We start from the raw sequence: 20830 nt of genomic DNA on the forward strand, positions 1-20830 counted from the left end.
CTTGACATATTTAATGATTTTTGCTGGTGGAACTCAGTTATTTCATATCAGCGTATGATGCAAAAGTGCACTTAGACATGCATTGTCCATAGTTAGCAATAGAGCTGTGTATGACAGAACCTGTCACAAATGTAACATGGTCAAAAAAAGAGAAAGCTGTCAGCAGACAATGATGCCATGCCACTAGGTGGTGACTGCAACACACTTTTGTTGTCCATTAGGTCATGGGTGTTAAATGTGCAGAGGGTAAAAAGTGTCTCAGTGAACTCATAAATAGCTTCTTCTTCATCATCATCTAATAAGATTCACAGCCATTTCTGCTGTGAGGACACAGTAAGTGTAAATATGTGGAAATTCAAATCTTTTTTTTTCTATTCAAAGTTGTAACATATGGAGCTTTTGTGCTTTTGTAGCTTCACTGTGACATACTGTTGAAATTGCAAGTGTTGAGAGAACTCAGGGTGTTAATTGTCTGCTTTGCAAATGAGCGGTTCAATACACACATTTTCAGTACATATATTTTCCAACAAATGGCAGACGATGAATTTGGAGGTGTTGGACTACAAAGAGTTTAATGTCCCTGGTGTAGGATAATCCAGATTTATTTTTACGGCTTTCAGAAAATAACAAAGCTGTAGCTGGAAGTTCGTACATTGTTTTATACATACGGCGTAGGTTATATTACTGGCTTTTCGAATCATGAAGAAGACACTCTGTTTCCTGTTTAAAGCATATGTACTGGGGTAATATGACGCTAATCTTCTCTCGTGCTTGCTCTCAGAAGTTGCCACCGCAGTGTATTGAGACAGGCTCCTGTCTTTGATCTAGAAGAGTCTGTAGATATCTTGCACTTCACATCAGTTTATGGGTGAAAGCTCTAAATTGCATAAAACTACAGTGTGCAGATGGTGTTTATACAAAATGATTGCTGAACTTCCTGACAGCCACTTTCCCCCCGACTAATGTGGTTGATCGTCGCTGTCTATTTGTCTTTTTTTTTTTTCCATCAGCATTTACAGGAGAAGTGACACTTTATGTCATGTTACTTCTGACATGAATCACAACATCTCCAGTCTCCAGACGTTTTCAAAGATAACTTCGGTAACCGAGAAAGATAAATGCAAAGCTGCTTTCAAGACATCAATTTGCAGTTATCATGAATTCATTACCCAGCACTATCTCTGCAGACACTTGTATGCACGTGTGCTCCTTCAGTAATAAATGCAGGTCAATTCACAACACACAAAACGTGTCACGTTCAACACACAATGCATGCGTTTTATACCAAGACTTATTATGCTTACAGAATGTGTAAAAACATCTAGACGGAAGATTGAAAACTTCTTCTCAGGTTTTTGGGTTAAAAGAGCTCTTCCAACTTCATCAGGACACAAAAGAGAGCTCAGTTAATGTTACTCTGGTAAAGGTCCCTGGGCATACAGATAACATATTGAGGATGTCAAGAAAACTCTGGAGGCCTATAATGGCCTCACTGCTCCATTTGAAACGTAGTTAACCTTAATGGTTATTTATCACTGTTAGGGTCACTGGGGGCACTTAGTATTTACTGCAGGACATGGAGGATAGAGGAGAGGGGATTGAGAGGAAGCAACCCTTATCACTATACACTGGGTAATGTGGTTGAGGTATACATACATCAAAATTGTTTAACTGGTTGATAAAGACCAGGATGCTTCACTCTTCACTCTTTTTAGCGTTAAACTGTTTAACAGCAGCCAAGGACCTTTACATGTTGGCAGCCAAATGTTTTCTTGGTATCCCAGGAACACATCAGAATAATTTCCCTAAGTCTTTAGTTGGGAATTTCTCTGGAAAGGCAGTAATAGTCGTGAAGCAGAACATACAATGGGCCTCAGCCAGCTGATGGGTCCCCGAATGGGACATGTGTGGACTTCAGAAGAAGCTGCAGCCCGCCTTTCTTCTTTCTCTTTAGATTTTCTGCCATTTTATCCAAAGTATTTGTCCCCCGTAACAAACCCTGGAGCCTTCAGATGTAGTTAAACGATAGAGAAAATGGCCAAACCCTGTTTATTCAAAGCTGATTTCATCACGCCTATAAATCTCTGAGAAATCAAAGCCCATCTTAAACCCGCCCCTCAACTCCCCCATTGTCTTGCTAATTCACATTAGAGCGCGGCTGGCTGCCCACTTTGACAGCGGCCCTGACAGTCTGGGCAAAGTTGTAGATGTGGAACCTGAAATTCCCCTTTGGCCCATGACCTCTGACGCTACATCCTGCAACAAGACCCTCAAAATGCACAGCAATCTCCCAGCCATGTCTGTCCTTGGATGCATGAAGATACAATGAATAAAGATGAAAATAATAGTTTTCTGATTTCTTTACACTGTATTGTATTGTATTGTATCTTTATTTGTTTCAGACATATAAAACAAAAAACAATATATACACACTACATATATTTTCATTTACAGATACGAATATATATGTAGATATACACACACACACACGTATGTGTTCAGATAAACAAAAAATATATAATGAAATAAAACAAAATCGTCTGACATAATGTAACAATGTTTGGTCTGAAAAGGAGTAGGAAGAAGTATGAACATACTTATTAATTCCTACCCCTGCTCAACATCTTATTGATCCCACCTAATTCACCTAATTCCCATCATCACATACTTCACACGATACACGAGGAGAACCTATATAAACTTGGCTACCGTGACTGATATAATTTGGATATAATTTGATATTTTTATACATACAATGGGTGATCATCTTTATCGGTATCATATTCTTCCAAAATCAGTTTTCGAAGTATTTTCATGAACTTACTAATTCCTGAGCATTGCTGTAGATCTATAGTAAAACTATTCCACAGTTTTACCCCATAAATAGTGACACAAAAGGTTTTAACCTTTGACCGTGCTTTAAGAATCCTTAGATTCAATTTCCCCCTCAATTCATAGTCTCCTTCTCTGTCATAGAACATCCTCTGTATATTTCCTGGTAACATATTGTATCTGGCCTTGTACATAATTTTTGCAGTTTTATATTTTATAAGATCCATAAACTTCAGTATTTTTAATTTCAAAAACATGATGTTAGTATGGTCTCTAAATCCTGCTTTATTAATCATCCTGATTGCTTTTTTTTGAATTTTACATATTGGTTGAAGTGCAGTTTTATATGTGTTTCCCCAAATTTCCACACAGTATTCCAAATATGGCAATATAATATAACACTGTGCATCCAGAAAATATTCACAGGGCTTTAACTGTTCCACATTGTGCCATGTGCCATGTTACAGCCATATTCCAAAATAGATTTCCCCCCTCAAAGTTCTATCAAAGTTCTATATACAATCCCTTTAATGAAAAAGTGAAAGAAGTTTGCTTGAAATTCTGTCAAATTTATTAAAAATAAAAAACAAAAATATAATATGTACACAAGTATTCACTGAGTATTGCTCAATATTTTGCTGGCACAACTTGAGCAGCAATTACCGCCTCAAGTTTTTGTTTTGTTTTGTTTTGTTTGCTTTATGAATATAATGCAACAAGCTAGGCATACCTATTTTGGGATGTTTCTTTCATTCTTCTTTACAAAACCTCTCACGCTCCATCAGGTTGGGTGGAGAGTGTCAGTGCAGAGCCTTTGCTCCAGTCTGAGGTCGAGAGTGTTCTGAAACAAGTTATCATCAAGGATGTCTCTGCAGATTGCTGAATTGACTTCAGTCTCACAGTTCCTGCTGCCAAAAATATTCACAATGCATGATGCTGCCCCGACCTTGCTTGACTGTAGGGATGACATTGGCCAGGTATGGTTAGCATTCAGGCCAAAGAGTTCAATCTTTGTTTCATCAGAACAGAGAATTTTGTTTTCTGTGATATTTTCATAGTTTTCATGGACAAGCGGGCTGTCATGTGTCTTTTGCTGAGGACTGGTTTCTGTCTGGCCACTCTACCGTACATGATTGGTGGGGCGTTACAGAAATGGTTGGACAGTCTTCTTCTTTCCAAAGAGCAATGCTAGAGCTCTGTCAAAGGGAGTGCTGGGTTCTTGGTTACCTCCCTGGCTGAGGCCCTTCTAACCTGATAGCTCAAGGAAGAGTCCTGATACTTCCAAATGTCTTCCATCTACAGATGATGGAGCCCACTGTGTGCATTCAGGCCTTCAGTACTGCAGAGATTTTCTGCACTCTTCCCTCGACCTGTGCCTCAATACCTCCTATCTCAAATTCCTTGGATTTCATGACTTGGTTTATGCTCTGACCTGCATAGTCAGGTATGGGACCTTTATAGGTGTGACCCTTTCCAAATCATATCCTATTAACTTAATTTACTACAAGTGGACTCCAATGCTCTCCATCCAACCTGATGGAACACCAATTTAAGGTGTGCTATACACTGTACGCTGTAATTGCTGCCAAAGGCACTTCAAGTATTAAACAAAGGCTGTGAATACGTACGTATATTATATTTTTGCTTTTTATTTGTATAAATAAATAAATCTAAAAGACACAATTTTTTTTCACTTGATCTGCATGGTGTATTGTGTGTATAATTTTGTAATAAGCCTGTAACATGACAAAATGTAGAAAAAGTGAAGTGCTGTGAATATTTTCCAGATGCACTGTAAAAAGCTCATTGCCACAAATGCTCATGGCTACAAATACTATGTGGATGCACACGCCCACACAAACACTTACAGTGAAGCATACAAACACATCCGTAAAGTACATTAAACATTAACATATTCTATCTAAACTGTGAGCTTGAACACAAAATTGCCCATCATTCAAGCTCTTTATAGGTTTGTTTCCAATAGCAGTCAGCTGTGTGGAAGCAAAAGGGTCGGAGGTACTAAATGCAACACTATAACATCATGAATTTAATAAAAAAATCCATTTTAAGTGCTGTTTTGTATTTAAGCCTCAAAAAATTGTCACAGTGTGCGTTCACCAATCTCAAGTGACATAGAATAGTATTTGATTCAAAACATTGCTTCTGCAACTCGAGACTTAATTAAACCAGCATCTTGTTAATAACTTAGTCCCAGAAGCAAGATTCATAATCATTGTGTAAGAAGAGATGTGATTACATGTGGTGGGGGAAAAAAAAAATCAATTATCGAATGCTATTTTTATGCACATTGGAATTGTCTCCATAAATAGAATTTGGGGGGGTGATGTTACATTTGGTTCCTATACGTCAAATTTCCCTTCATATTTCTGCGTGTGTGTCCTTCTCTCACAGATACAACTCATACACTTAATTCAGTTTCAAATGTTATATGGCCAGCTACAAAGACCTTGTAATTCAGTGCTGGTGGCTAACAAGGGTTTCTATACTGGTGTGACAAGACTAGTGAGGCAAACATGTCTTCTTTAATTATACGGCAGCAAGTTGGAGAGTGTTTGCTGCTTTCTGGTGTTTCAGGCCTGAGCAGAGATCCTCCAAATTAAAGAGCGGTGTGACAGTGCCGAGATGCATCGCTGTTGGGAAACATGGTACAGCGGTTAGACGGCTGCTGATCCATTTATGTGCTTCAAATGCGCTTCCCACATTTGAGTCGTAGATGAAAATATGTGGATAATTTGAGAGCGCTTGTGAGTGCTTGCACATGTGAAGATAATTACGCACAAAGTGGCACAAAAATTGATTTGAAACCATGATACAGTTGAGACCAAAGAGATTCAAATCTCTTCATACAGAAACAAATGGGTGATCTTCATCATGAAGACAGAATTTGTCACATTTGATCATTTCACCCATGAAATGTTTGGCTGTGACAGTCAGAGGGTGGTTATACACAAAGAAACAAAACCCATAATTGATGCCTACATGTATTTCACTGCTGGTGACCTGTTGTACACCAGTCATTCATTATCAAGCCTTACTGAAGCAAACAATGAATTACACATAACAGTCTTCCGTAGTATTGCCACTTAGGTTATAGTTATTTTCACAACTGACCTTGCACCTTTTGAAAATACCCAAAAGCCACTAATAGACAGACAGACACAGATAGTAAGCATACATAGGTAGATCCAGTTACAACCATTAATCGGTCAGTGGACTAAATAAGCCCATAGATGTGATATCTGCTGGCAGATCAAATGAAGGATGGCAGTCATGGCCTGATCTGGTGGGTCAAACTGAAGTAGCTGTGTTATTTCAACCTCAGTGACCCTGGCCAGTGGCTTAAGCCTTCCCAGCGGATTTGAGAGTGGATGAGGAGTTGAGACCAGAGCAGCTAGAGGTGTTTGGAGTGGGCGTCTTTGTTTGTCTCCCCAATCTGAACGCTTTTCTCTATAGTGACTGATCACCTGAGCCTCGATGTCTGCTGAGGTCTCGAGCAAGGAAAGCTTGAATTACACCTTTAGCAAACACTTCACCTCTCAGAGTTCATAGAAGGGTGGATAGCACGGTCGCTTACACCAGATAAAAGCGCCACATACTCAGACCTATTCACTCAGGTGAGTTCAGAGGTTGCTGGTTCCGAAATGATGATGCTCATACAGATAGTAGTAAAATCCCAGTCATAGTCGGCATGCTCTGAATAGAAGTAAGATAATCTCCCTCTTGTTCTTCAACTTCAAGTTACGTTATGTTTGTGTGAATTCACCTACATTTGTTACAACTGTATTTTTACAAGCTTGGGTCAAGTCTGTTGTTGCTATGCTACAGCTGCAAGTATGTTAATGATCAGGCCTATAAGCTACCAGCTTTGTACACTCTGTTTCAATAGCCTCTGTCTGATGACTGATTATGATTGGCTGATTGACTGGTTTAACATTTTTAACATCCACAGTCGTAGAAGGAATTTATCCTTATTTATAAATCCAAGACAAGGATGTATGAGTAAGAAAGCCCAATTAGGGTTGTAAAGAGTGTTGATATGATGGAGACCAGACGATGTAAGCAGCAGAGAGACCAGAAAACCTTTTTAAAGATGTCTGTAAACACGAAGGAACCCCAGTCGTAAGAGATTAGTCTAAATATTGTCATCCCACAGTTAACCCTGCCAGTGAGAATCTTCACATACCTAAACAGTGAGAGAGAGAACCCGAACTGAACCTCTGGTTCAGATGGGGTTAATAGGTTCCCCTAAATGTCTGTGTAGTGCAAATATTGACAGTGACTCCATGTTCTCATGTAATGACCTGCTTCGTGGAAGATCTCTCCTCTTTTCTTGTTGCTTGCAGCCGCAGAGTACAAACAGCTGTTCTGTGATTGCTTACTTGGACAATGAGAAAATCCAGGTCTCAGTGTACAAAGAGCCATATCACTAATGATTACCCAGGTTGCCCACAGCTGAAACATAAGCCTAAGCAGTATTCCAGACTCATGCCAGTCGTTCACTCCCAATAGCAAAAGTAAAGATATAATCATTTATCATGCATCATTTGATATGTGTAGTAATATGCCCTCCTATTAAATCCCTTTGAAAGGTAATGAAATTACATCCAGGGAGGGATATTATAAATAATTTCAATAATGCAATCTCAGTTTGACCACAGCCTAATTGGGTAGCAGGTATAAACATGTGAGCAAATGAACAATAAATATAAGATGTGAAATGCTGTTATGTCTCTCAATCAGGCTCACATTTCAGGTAGCAATTAAACCTGTTTATATTTAAGCTTCACTTGTAAATAATTTGGTAAGGGAGTGATGTATTGGCTCACTATCCCTTTCAGATTCCACCACAGGCAGGTAGAGAGAAGTTTATATGTAATATAGCTATATAGATACACACAGCTATTCAATGGTGCATTCACATTAATCCAGAGGAGATGAACCCAAGACACCAGCATCAAACAATCAGGCCTCTCAGTGTTTATTCAGTCTGTTCAGTCAAGTATACTGCAGTGTAGCTAACTGAAAGGCAGGTCTTCCAAAGAAAGGTGGTTCTTTGTTGTTAGCAGCTCATACTGAGCTGTAACAGTATTTGTATATCTGTTGCTTTGTTAATTTTGACAATTTTGAATCCAAAGTCCATCCCAACATGCTGACTACAAGTGACCTGGAGACTGGACCTTGAATACACAGGAGGATAAATATATACAGTGTCTCATGTAATGTTATCTGACGATAATGTAAATCAATTCTATTGAATAAACTGATGTTTTGGTCTTACAGAACATGTTAGAGGCCATTCTTATGCAGACTGCTAGTCTATGATATTTTCCCTCTTTATCTCGGATAAATGTTGTATGTTTGAAAATTGAGAATGAATATGTTATTAAAATAATCAAAAGTTATTTAGGCTTATAATCCACCCTGGTTCAAGGCTTCCAATAAATGAATAAAAAATGTTCTTTGCCCTGGAGAAGTGTCTTTCTGTTGTCTTTCTTGTATGAAAGCACCAGTTATCTATGATAAGCCTGGTTGAGTGAAATGTCTATGAAAGTGCCCCTGATTTAATTCCTCATTTATGGTGTCAGGCAAACAAAAGTGCCCCAGGCACACACAAGGCTGTGAACCCTTTAAATGTGTTTTGGAAAAGTCTGAACTGATGAGTGAGTTGTGCTTAAGCAAGGAAAAAATTTCCAGCAACACGTTGCTTTCACAAACACAGGGGCACACTTTGCACAGCTGTGATTCACCACTGGCTTAAAGTTAAATCTGCATCGTTGTTTATAAATCCATCAAAGAAAAGGCATAAAAAATTAAATTCTATAAATGAAATCCATAAAGTCAAAAACATGCTAAGCTTGAATGTTCATTCCCTGGATCTCTCACAAAGCCTCGAGTGGTAAAGGCAAACAATGGTGATCATTAGCTGTATCATAAAGAGCATCAGCTAATGATCCCGGTAACCTTTCAGCCTGTATACAGAGGTCCTCTGCTTAGCGGGGGGAAGTCAAGCGTGAAAATTTGAGGTGCCTCCATCAAACCAGATTTCCAAAGCTGTGTGGAGAGATGTGTGATTTGTTTTGATGCTGTTACTAAGTATTCATTTAGGAAGCACAAATACAATATGTGTATACTTTCAGTGTGTGCATGGCATTACACAATATCGTAGAAACCTGCGTTATTTCTTCAATAGCAGTGCTATTGAAGCACTATTCAGGTATTGTTTTGGATTTTCTGATGGCTGGACCACAGACAAACCTCTAGCTTTTGAAATTCTTCCCTCTCAGCCTTTACTACACTACGCATCTTGAGCTCTCTGTGGTTGTATGGAAAACTGTCCAGTGGTAAACTTGGTAATTGTTTCTTTCTGAGCTAGTAGCAGAAAATAATTGCTGTCAGAGCCTTGACCTTTTTCGCTAGCTGCATTTGAAGGAAGAATAGTCTGCATACCTTCTATTGATTTATCCAAGAAAAATGCTACCTTTCTGTGCTCTTTGTGCAGTGCAGATGCAGTATGACTCAGCGCCACGTTATATGGCATTAATGTCTTCAATTAACCATCAGTATACAACACCTCCATGCATTTATCCATGCTCTAAATAAAAAAGATTATATAGAAAAGCTCAAAGGGAAAAGAAAAACAAATATGCTAAACTTGCTGTCAGAAAAGGCTCTATTCTAGTAGATATCATATTGTCTTCGACAGAAGTAACAAGTGTTTTTTACAGCTACATTGACACCTCAAGTGTGTTTATGCACTCTAACAAGACTTTTCCGTCTGGGCCTGTCAGCGTGTCAAGAAGCCTTTCGACAGTGCTGAAGTTCACACCATGTTCATTTTGTCAAGTTTATCCCCCACCCTCGACATATGACCAGCAGCAGAGCAAACGTCAACACTAAACCTCTGGATCATAAAACGCAGGATTCATGAGGAGAAGTTCTGGGTTAGCCAGGGGTAAGATGAGGATTTGTTCAATGCAAAGCTGGAGGTGGAGCACAGCACTGCCTTGACATGGAACCCAAAGCTGTACATCATCACAGTGAGCTATTACAAGCACTAGGAGCTTGGCGCATATCAAAGTTCTGATTTTGTTCAAAAGGTGCACGTTGCCATTATTCATGTCACTGTAGCGTGACATGAATAATCGCCACAGTAATGCTACCATTATGTATAAACGTATAAACACTGAACAATTGAGTTTTTTTTTTAAAAAAGGACAAAAAGTAGAACAACATGTTGATGTTATTGATTAGCAGTCATTTCTCTTTCAATATCGATCAGAAAGGTCTCTTAATCCTCAGTGTGTGATACAGTCCTGTGCAAGGAAGGGACTGTATGTCACATGCTCATACCTCTAATCCTATTTCCCACAGGACAGAGGCGTCATATATCTAATCTGGCTGTAAAACGTCACCTCAACTGAGAAAGGAGTTTTGAGCCCTTTGCACTAGTTTGCCTTTTCAATTTTATCTGTATTTGTTTGTACGGTTCCACCGTGACATGCTGAGATGACTATAAATTAAACGACTCATACAACTGCTTAGAAATGTTCGTCATAACTTTCTAATTAAAAACAAGCGTGGAGCTGTACAATAACTTGTGAAGTGAACAGAAATACTCCCAAGTCAGCTGCTTCGCTCACGTCTAGTGCTTGCGGCTATTTCCTAGCCAGGCAACCAGATCATAGCAGCCTCATCTTAAGCTTGCGAGAGTTCACAGGTCCCATTCAGACACTGTTAAACTTGAGTCGTGAGTGGAGCTGACTAACCCTGACAACTGTGGCTCACCAAATTCTGTTTGATCAGGGATCAGCCTGCTGAAAACACTGCAAGGCATGATGTCGCAGCATGTCTCTTGTGGGTGATGTGAAATAAGTGTTGACAATTTAAAACATGGTAAATTAGCAAATCGGAAATGTTCTCATCAAGTTTGCACGCCTGGAAGGTGCCAGTTGAGTCCCTTTAGTTCATCCCAATGGTAAGGAATGAGTTCATCAGCCAAAATGATGTGCACATATCTAAAGTTTTTCATTGTCTTGCAAAGAGTTTGACTTACTTTTATGAGGAACATTTCTCTGTGGCCACCTTAAATCTGTTTTTTGCGTTTATAAAGCTTAAAACTGTCCTTATCCATTCTGGAAACAAGTAGCATTTAATGTGGAAACTCCAGTGCGTGTACCCGGGGAAGGACCTCACAATGAAGTAGGAGTGATTTCGTGTCAGGCTTTTAAATATCTGGAATGAATCGTGTCTTATAGTTAAGGTTTTAGGATTGAGATTAAGTAGAGGGTAGAGTAGAGAGAATTTTAGTGTTGGAAAGTTAGTAAGAAACATGACATTCAATGTTTTTTAGAGCTATTAGAGCTATTATATCAAAGTATTATAAAGCTTCTTTAAAAAAAAAGAAAAAAAAAAGATGAATTGCTTCACACCAGGCTCTTATAATGTAGGTCAGATATCAGGCTTTATTTTAGTTTGTTCGTTATTTGTATGAGGATAAAAGACATGGAGCAGGAGAGAGGAGAAGAGGAGATAGGGTGAAAAGAGAGAAAGCTCTTTGAAAGGAGTAAAGTACTGAACGGTCTGAGCCATAGGCATGCTGTTTCTGGGTGGAAGCGGAGTTCCTGATGAGCTAAAAGCAATTTTTCAAAGTTTGTAGGGCATGAAGCCATCTTTAAAGCTGACAGGTCTTTGATCCTGTGGTTTGCCATGATTCGTTTCTGATTAATGTGGAATTTGGTCCTTCATTCATGCGGATACGTCCCACGCACACACAAACACACAGATGCGCACACGCATACATGTGCACTGATCCTGAATTCGTATTCTGCCTCTACACAGTCACACAGCGCTGACAGACCAAATGTGAGAGACGTCAACATGCAGCCGATTCCAAAAGAAAAAAAAATGCATCCCAGTGCAGTAGGGAACACGACTTGTTTTCCTCTAGTTTCATGTGTTTGAAGACCAAGTAAAGAAAAATTACCCCCCAAGATTTTAGAGATTAAAAAAAAATAAAATAAAGAAATAGGGAAAGAATTTGTTAAATAAGTGATTTGTGACTATCATACTCCTGGGAAGTGTTTTCCATAAGAATTTACTGCAGTGTACAAAATACCTTGCAGTTCAAACCAGGCCACAGTAAACAGAGGAAGTTCCAGGTGAAATGGGGAAACATTATCTTTAATTTTATTTGCTTTTAGAAATAAAATCCATGCCTGCAGGGCAAAGAAAATAAAACTGTCAACACTTTTGTGAGCGCCCTCTGTATCTTTAACTGCAGCAGACAGCTGAACTTCATACCCTCTTTGTCTCAGTTTGAAGGAAGTCGACAAATGTTGTAAGACAGCACTTCTAATCCTGACCTGAAAGTGGCATCCGTCCATTATCCAACTGTTGGTGCTAGCCAGGCTGATGATGGCAAAAACAGAAAACAATACACTCTAAACATCGTAAAGTCAATTTATAGCTATAGCACAATTCATATACAGGTTTGAAAGGCACTAAAGCACCCACACAGAAACACACACACACATAAACATATAGTTTAAAAATATCATGTCCTTATCCTGACTACTACACTATCATACTGAGGCAAATTCTGCACTGGCAGCTAGCAAAGCGCTCAGTAGAGTTATAATATGCTTTATTATACTCGACCCATCCAGCTGAAGATGAATTGGACCCTAAATATAATCTTCAAGGGGAGCAAAAAGTGCATTACAGTAATCTAATTGTGAGGTGAATACATGGATCACTTTTTGTGAGTCAGGAAACTCTTATGTTTAGATTCTTTTTTTTTTTTAAAGATTACTGAGCCCTGCCATAATAGCAGTGGTGGAGTGCTGTGAGTACAGTTGGACATCAATAAAAACACTCAGGTTTCTGCCTTTGTACTTTTTCGGCATGAGTTTTTTTTATTTATTTATTTATTTCTTGGAGTTGGAGAAAGTTTTGAAATATTGAGTGCTTGAGATCATCAGTGCATCTTTCAAGCTTTTCAGGTTGTCTAAGCAAAGTAACACATGTAGCTGTATGTCAGATTGATAGTGGGATTTATTGTGTTTCAGTATGATGGTTCCAAGAAAGCGAAAAGACTGAATAACAGTGGACAAAGGGATGACTCCCATGAAACACCTCAGAAAATGTGGAATTCTTCAGACTTGAAGTTGTTGAGAGATGCAGTTGAAGTCCATCCATCTATCCAGCCTGTTTCAGCTGTCATGGAGTAACAGGCATAGTATAGCCTGGATAAACTTGTTTTTTCCAATTAACCTAATCCATGCGCACATATGTCTTTGGACTTTCGGAGAAAGCTGGAGTGTCTGTAGAGAACCCACACAAGCATAGGGAAAACATGCAAAATCAAAATGTCTCAGCTGACCACTGGATTTGAATCCAGGACTTTCTTGCGCCACGGTAACAGCACTAATCAGTGCACCACATCTACCTTAGTGCTACACTACTGTGATACCTGCAGTTAAAGGTCGTCCTTTTAAACCCTTTGGAAACATGATCAGTATAACACCTGGAACGTCACATATGCACTGTCACTGACTGAGTGGAAGCTTTCTAAATATATTAAGAACGAGCGAGGAAATTGTCTAAATAATAAAATGCAGCACCAGTTTAGCATCTGTTTAGTGTAATCATTGTTCAAAAGTTGTGAGTCCTTTAACAAGAGCCATTTCAGTGCTTTTTCAGTGTTTCCAGCAGTGACTGAAATAATAATAGGAAGGTGAGCTTCCTCAATCCTGGGTCTGGTGTTACTGATAAGTGAACATGAGCAGATTGTTTGAAATAAAACTGAGAAAAAAAAGTCTAGAAATGTAAATATGGTCTGTGATCTGAAAGGAGAATTATACCACGTTCAGATTTTCCATCTTCAAATCAATCCAGGCAAGCGCTGAATGTACTCAAAGGAAAGATGTTTGCCTATGATGGTGAAGGAAATTAGGTCCTGGCTAAACACGTCAAGGTGTTTTCCTTAAATTTTTCAGCTCCATTCGCCATCATGTAGAGTGAGGGCAATCATGCTGAGGAAAACCTTCTTCTCTTCCCTCTTTTCTTTATGTTTCCGGAGTCTGGCTGTATCACACCACATCGAAAAGCCTCAGCAATTATTCGGTTATTCATCCAAACCTTACTCTCCTGTGTTTCTCTTTGATGACTTTCATTAAATCACTATGTGAGACAACGGGCTGAACCCCAAAGGCCAGTTGTTCCATTCTGTGGGTGTGCACCAGCTGGTCCAAGTTATGTTGGGAAACTATTATAGAAGCTCTTCAAATCTGCTTTCTTTTTCCTCCAATGCAGCACAGAGAAGAAATTCTGCTACAGTTTTACAGCCATTGGACTACAACACATCTCTCTTTCAGCCAATGCCTTACAAATGGGGCAAAAGACCTGTCACAGTGTGGATTTAAATGTGTTAATTTCAGCTTTTAGTTGCAGGACAAATCTTTATCTAGGTCATCCATCTTACGTAAAGGATAGAGACGATCTATTTTTCCTGTGTTGTGTTCCTTCACGTGTCACTTCCTATTTAGATTTCGGGTTAGTGAGTGTCTTTGGAGCACATTTACACCAGGCTGCTGTGCAAGTCTTAGAAGGTGAGCCTGCAGACCCATCAAGATTTGTTTAAGTCAAATACCCCCAGCCTGGTATTTCTTTTATTCAGAGATATTACAATCCCATAAGTGATTCATAAACATCTTAGTGCTCAGTATGAATGTTGCAGCTGACAATCAGATGTGTGCGTGGGTTCACACATGTATGGATCGCAAGTGGTCAGTATCCATTATAGACAGAGTATATTTCAGTGTCTGAAGCACTGACTGTTAATATAAGAAGACTACGAATCAGAAGTGCCCAATTTTGGATGAAAGGGTGGCAAACCACCCAAGCGAGGATGCAGCTATAACCTGCATACATGGATTGCCTGACTAATTATAACATATAAATAAATAAAAAATATGTTATTTACTCAAATTAAAATGCACGTTTCTTGGATAGTTTGTGGCACACAGCAAGCTATATTAATTGTCAGAAATGAGTGTATTAATTAATTCTATATAGTCAACACTACACACACAATTAACAGATTTAGGTTCAGTGACTCAGATTGGTGCAGATCAAGTTTAGCAGGCAACTGGGGAAACCTACCCGTCATTAAAAGCAGCCGGGTAAGATGAAGAGGTGATTTCTTTAAAGAAAGAAAAAGAAAAAAAGCTTCACCACTACCATTTTGTTATAAATGCAAATATTAGACGTAGAGACCGAATTTCTTTTTTCATATCAAGCTGTTGGTCTGCTTATTTCACATGAGAGTTGTGGAGTCTTCCTAGCTTTGTTTTTTATTCATTGAATTTGCCGCTTGATCTGAATATGCGACTTTATTTGTACCCTGTTTCTGCTTGACATGCATTTCTATTTAACCTGGAGTTTGGTATTGTGAAATAATTCATTTGAAAGGACGTGGAAAAAAAAGTTGAATAAACAAAACAAAGGGCCGCTAATGCTGCTGGTTTATGAGAAGAACTAAAGTGTGCTGCATGGTTAAAGTGGGCATATTAAATGCATCATAAAACAACAATCAGGATTTAAAACAAACAAGCAGAGTAGTCGGATATGTTTGAGAAATATTACATTTAATGGAAACCTTCAACAGAAGGCCAAAAAACATTTCCTAACCTCAAGTACAGAGAGTTTTATGTGAGCTTGCAGGCGACCACCCACTCAATGCTTCTCTCTGTTCGGCTCTTTCTCTCCTGACTTAGCCACCGCTTCAACCTTCTATAGCACACGGAAGAAAGAAAAAAAAATCTAGGTGATGATGATGTGGGTGGGTGAATGGCTCATCTTCGTGACTGCTTAAATACTGACACGCAAGACTGTCTAGCTAATGTCACGTAAAATTTACAGTACAGAGATATTAACCCTGCAACATGAAATTATTAAGTTCACGCCATTAAACACTTTGCATTCCTTTTCAGTAAAGCCTTTCCACCAGCCAGTGACCCATAGCTCAGAGGACTAGGACACGCTCTGTATTAGGAGAGACAAGGCAGACTAATTTAATTATTTCTGCTGTGATACAATTGTTATGATTGTAATGACAATTATGTTCAGAAAAATGCCTGTTTTCTGTGAGTTGGTGCTTTCCATTCCCACATTAGTCTTTGCTGTCTGTTTAAGGTTTCCTGGGACTTGCTGAAATTATTTCAATATTATATATGTGACAAAAGTTCATTTGTAGGTCAGACATTTAGCTTCATCCGTCTACCATTGTAGTGATTCATAAACATCTTATGGGAGGGGCAGTAAAACCATGGCTGAATACAAAATCTTTAAAGGTGCAAACCCTGACATCAGGAATAATTTGGTCCTAAAAATAAATAACAGGGTTGTTTGTTTGTTTTTTAGACCATCTACACCACACTAGGAATAGTTTGGTGTTGGAAAACTGGAGTTATGAATGACTCCTCCGCAATTTACATATTTTTTCTCAGTCATGCAGTTGGCTACATTGGACCTGTGTTGCGTAATAAGTAAGGAGAGTATTTGGTATCAATGTGGCAAATACATGATGCACAGGTCTTGCATCTCCATGAAGGCAATAAGCGACGCACAATCCAAGGCGAGCAGCTGTCTCAGGGGACAGATTCAGCATTAAGGTGTTTGACACCTAGAATGTGCTAATTGCTGCAAAGATGCTGATGTTGTGTAATTCTCCTACGCTTACAATCACAACCATATGAAAAGAAAGAATGGGATCCAGAGGGTACGGGGAAGTTTGGTAGATCTGTTTACAAACAAGTTTGATAGCCACATTTGGCTAATTAATGATTACCATTTGATTGGTAGCAGAAATCTGTGCTCCTCTCATGTTATAGTTTGCATTTTTGCTTGAAGTTGAAGCACCAATGTCTCAAAAGGGCAAATGTGGCAACAGGAAAAAGAAATGAGAGCTTGTCATCTTATTGACAATGACCGACAGCGCTCCCCTGATACCATGGCAACATAAGCAGTTCTGCTCAATAGAACCCATGACGAATCAGGACCTTGATGTTCACTGCTTACCAAGTGAGGACAACAGGGGGAGGGAGATCAAGGGCAGAACTCATTCAGATCAGGAATAGGTCACCAGCTTTATAGAGGCAATGAAATATGATCGCCGGAGTGGATTTCCTCCTCACTGGGAATCAATTAAATGCTCAGTATCATGAATTATGAACATCTAAAAAAGTACATCAAGAAAAGTTATTATACACATGGCGTGGGTGTTGTATATTATTTCTGTAAATACAGAAAATGACCATTTAGTTTGTATTGCCTCATAATGACTATGTTGAGTTTGTGATGTGTTACCCTCTGTTCAAACTGTTGATACTTCTCTCTCACGTTCTTGGATCCACCAGAGGTATAAATGATCAAAAAATATGATCCAACGACTAAAGTATTGTTTTCATTTAATTAGGCATTCAATGTGATCAGAATATGAGAAATAAAAAAACAATCGAGATTTCAGATTCGCAGTGCTTAGCCTGCTTCAGGGACTTACCAAGAAGAAACACATGGCCTGCTGAAAATAAGCACCAAAAACACTTATTGACTGATTGCAATTGTGTGGATGGAAGATTACCAGAGTGCGTTGGAGAGACCGTCTTGGGAAATTCCCTGTTCTATTCCCGAATTACTTTAATTTCTGTTTAATCCCAGGAGCAGGAGTTTAACAAACCAGTTAATTGCAAAATCAGATTAAATCCCTAAAAGCCTTAAAATTATCTCTGTGTGAAGTGCTTCTCAGATGCTCAAGGCAGACATATTATTGTCCCTAGGCAATTTTTATTGTGGCTTCTCTGGTAGAAGCCAACAAGTCTTTAAATCATGAATTCCCACTGCTTATCCTTGTCCAGGACGATACTGAAATATGTTTTGCAATATAACTTTATTGAATATAGTGCCTCATGGACTTGTCTCTGCTGCTGCCAGAAGGAACATTTCTATATTTAAGAGCTCTGTTTTAAAAATTATTCCTATCCATTACACACTTATGTACAGATAAATACATCCAGCCAATTCTCAGACAATGCCTCTCACTCCAGATTAGCAATAAGATAAATATCCTCCTGCTCTTTCTTCAAATTTCAGACAGACAACAGACCATGCAACAGACAGTCCAGTTTGTAATCCCACTGAGGGTCCTATATATCCCTCTGGGTCCAAATCTTGGATTATGAAGGTGACATTGGTGCATGGAGAGTAGAGCTATACACACCTCATTACAGAGAAAGCAGGATAAGACTGAAAAAACATAGACATGTCTGAGCTGGGCGAGGTCACAGGTGGTGAAGTCTGAACAAGCGAGGGGGGAAAAAGCTCTTTCTTTAAAGACGTGGGGTTGAATTAGATTAGCCAAGCATGCTAAGGGTTGTTCTAGTACATTGCTGTACATTGTATAGTACATTGCCTTTCAGAAAATTTAGGGTACAATTCCAATATCAAAATGGTATTCCAGTCAGGACTGGTTTTGCTGAGATACACTCTCAGAAAAAAGGGTACGGTAAAAGTCCAGAGCCATCCGTGAAGACACAAATGTACCCCCAGGTTTAAATGCTGAACATAAAGGTAACTATGTGTAGATTTTTGAGACTTTTACAAGGTAAACACATTCCAATGCACTAAAAACTGTATCTGCATTATTTCCGTTATATTTAATTAATATAATAATATAATTAATAAACGGTATTGGGAGGATAAAAAAAAAGAGAAATGAGGTTCAATATAGATTTTTAATCTTAGATTTTAAGGTTTTACTCTGTACTGCACCATGGTCAGCACAACAAAGAGGTCCTGGGTTTAAACCTACTTTTGTTTTCACAGGTGCAGATGTCATCGAGAAAAAGGTTTTGCGAATTTTAAATAAATTCATAGTTTCCCTGTACCTAATTATAACGTTCTGTTACATTAAGACATAATCTGTTGTGACACTCTGTTGTACCTCCAAAGGTTTAATGAGGTATTTTATTTTCTGAGAGTGTAGAGTGATAAAGTCATTACAGTGGCATACAACTGGGATTTGGTAGGTCTGGCCTAATGGAGAGTCCAAAGTGGTACCAGGCAGGCGGGCGACTGCAACAAATAGTGCTGGGAGACCACAGAATGAGCATTAACGCTAGAAGTGCCTGCACTGGTTAGAGGGCACTTCTCCCTTCATACCTTTCCTCGAGGGAATCTCTGGTTACAACAAGTGGATTTCACTGACGGTGACGCAACTCCCTGTATTCAGAACATCAGAGTATCTGTTATTGTCCTCTGAGAAGTCTTTTACAATAACGCCACAAAATCTGATCAACGTTAAGCTCATAAGAAAATATCTATTTATAATGATTAGGATGATGATAAAACCTTGGGTATCTTTTAAATAAAACCTAATGGGCTTGCACATTGTGAATTTAGTAATAGCACTGGACACACCCTGCAGCTTGAGCTTTTCACGAGTACCGATAATGACACAAACGACTGACAGCGTTTAAGGGAAAGAGTAAAATATTTTTGTTTGCAGAAGAATTACATGCAAACAAAAATTTTATGGGGATTAGATGAGAATATTTTCAAGTGCTACAGTTTGAAACAAGCACCTGAAGTACAGCTATGCTAGTGCATGAGGGCTAATTAAAGTCAAATCAATTGCTAAGCTAAAAATGTGATTAAAACGAGGCCCGAGGACTCTTTGCACATCTGTTTCAGCTACTGATGAAGCTAAATATAAGTCAAAGATCGAGAACACTGTCAACATGAACAGCACTGAAAAAGTGTTAGTGAGCTGATTACAGCCACAGCTGTAAGGTTAAAGGACAGGGTTTTAAGTTGTTTGATGTAACTGTTTACTGTTTGAAAATAAATTTCTTAAGAAAAATATCATTTTTACTAACACTAACTATGCTGTTCACTTTCACAGATGTTAAACAAATGAGTTTAAGCTAAAGCAGCTAATAATGGGCTTTTTTTATGTTGCAGTAAACTAATTTGGATGTGAATAGCTCTGCTGCATTTGAACAAATAAGTAATCTGCATTATTATTTTCAGAATAACATGCTGAGAGATGTTTAGCTTTGCCGGATGTTATGAAAAACTGTGTTCACAAGTCTAGATCCTGCCACCGAGGAGATCGCGAGCAGTAGCAACACATCAGAATCTGACAGCAGTGAATGCAGTAATTAGACTTGACCCGACAACTCCGAGGTGTGAGTGTGAGGCACAAATCAGTACTTTAGAGGAGCATCTGCTTCATCGTCAAATATAAACGATCCGTTGAATTTATGTAAATCAAGTTGGTCCAACTCAAAGCTAAAAAAGCCCTTTTGGAAAAGGGATTAGAGCTGGATTAGCTATGTCAGCACATACATGCCAACTCCAAGTCCACTGTCTGAGATTAATGCTTGCCCTTCCTATCGGATTAGGATTAGGGTTTGGACAACGTATAATAAATGATTAAGGGCAAGAGAGGAAGGCAACTGTTTTATTAAGCTCTAAAACAAAGTTCAGATTGTTGCTCTAGAAATTGTTGTGATTTGGGAGCTTGTTTTTTTGTCTTTCACTTTCTCCCAGTTATAAATCATGTCTTAAGATAAAAAAACAACTACAAACAAAATTATGTGATCATATGCTAAACTTTGTGAAAATAATATTCAGAACAAAAATTAAAACATAAAGGGGCAGAGTAAGTTTTTTATAATGACCTTATATCCTGTTTGTAAATGCTGCTTGATGGTGCAAGGATATTTCATCAGATAGTGAAGATGTCAGCAATCCAAATAGTAACTATTCAGTACAACGTGAAACTAAAATGATTACTGCAACATTTACTGATTTATGAATACTTTTCAGTTTCCACTCACCCTGTTTGAACCTTTTGTTAGCAAAAAAAAGAAAAAAAGAGCAAAATAGAGAGAACACGTCCTGTTAAAATAGA

This window comes from Copadichromis virginalis, linkage group LG4 (assembly GCF_057382275.1).
Source record: "Copadichromis virginalis isolate Kocher_CV1m ecotype Utaka linkage group LG4, C_Virginalis_male_GT1.1, whole genome shotgun sequence".
NCBI classification, from domain to species: domain Eukaryota; kingdom Metazoa; phylum Chordata; class Actinopteri; order Cichliformes; family Cichlidae; genus Copadichromis; species Copadichromis virginalis.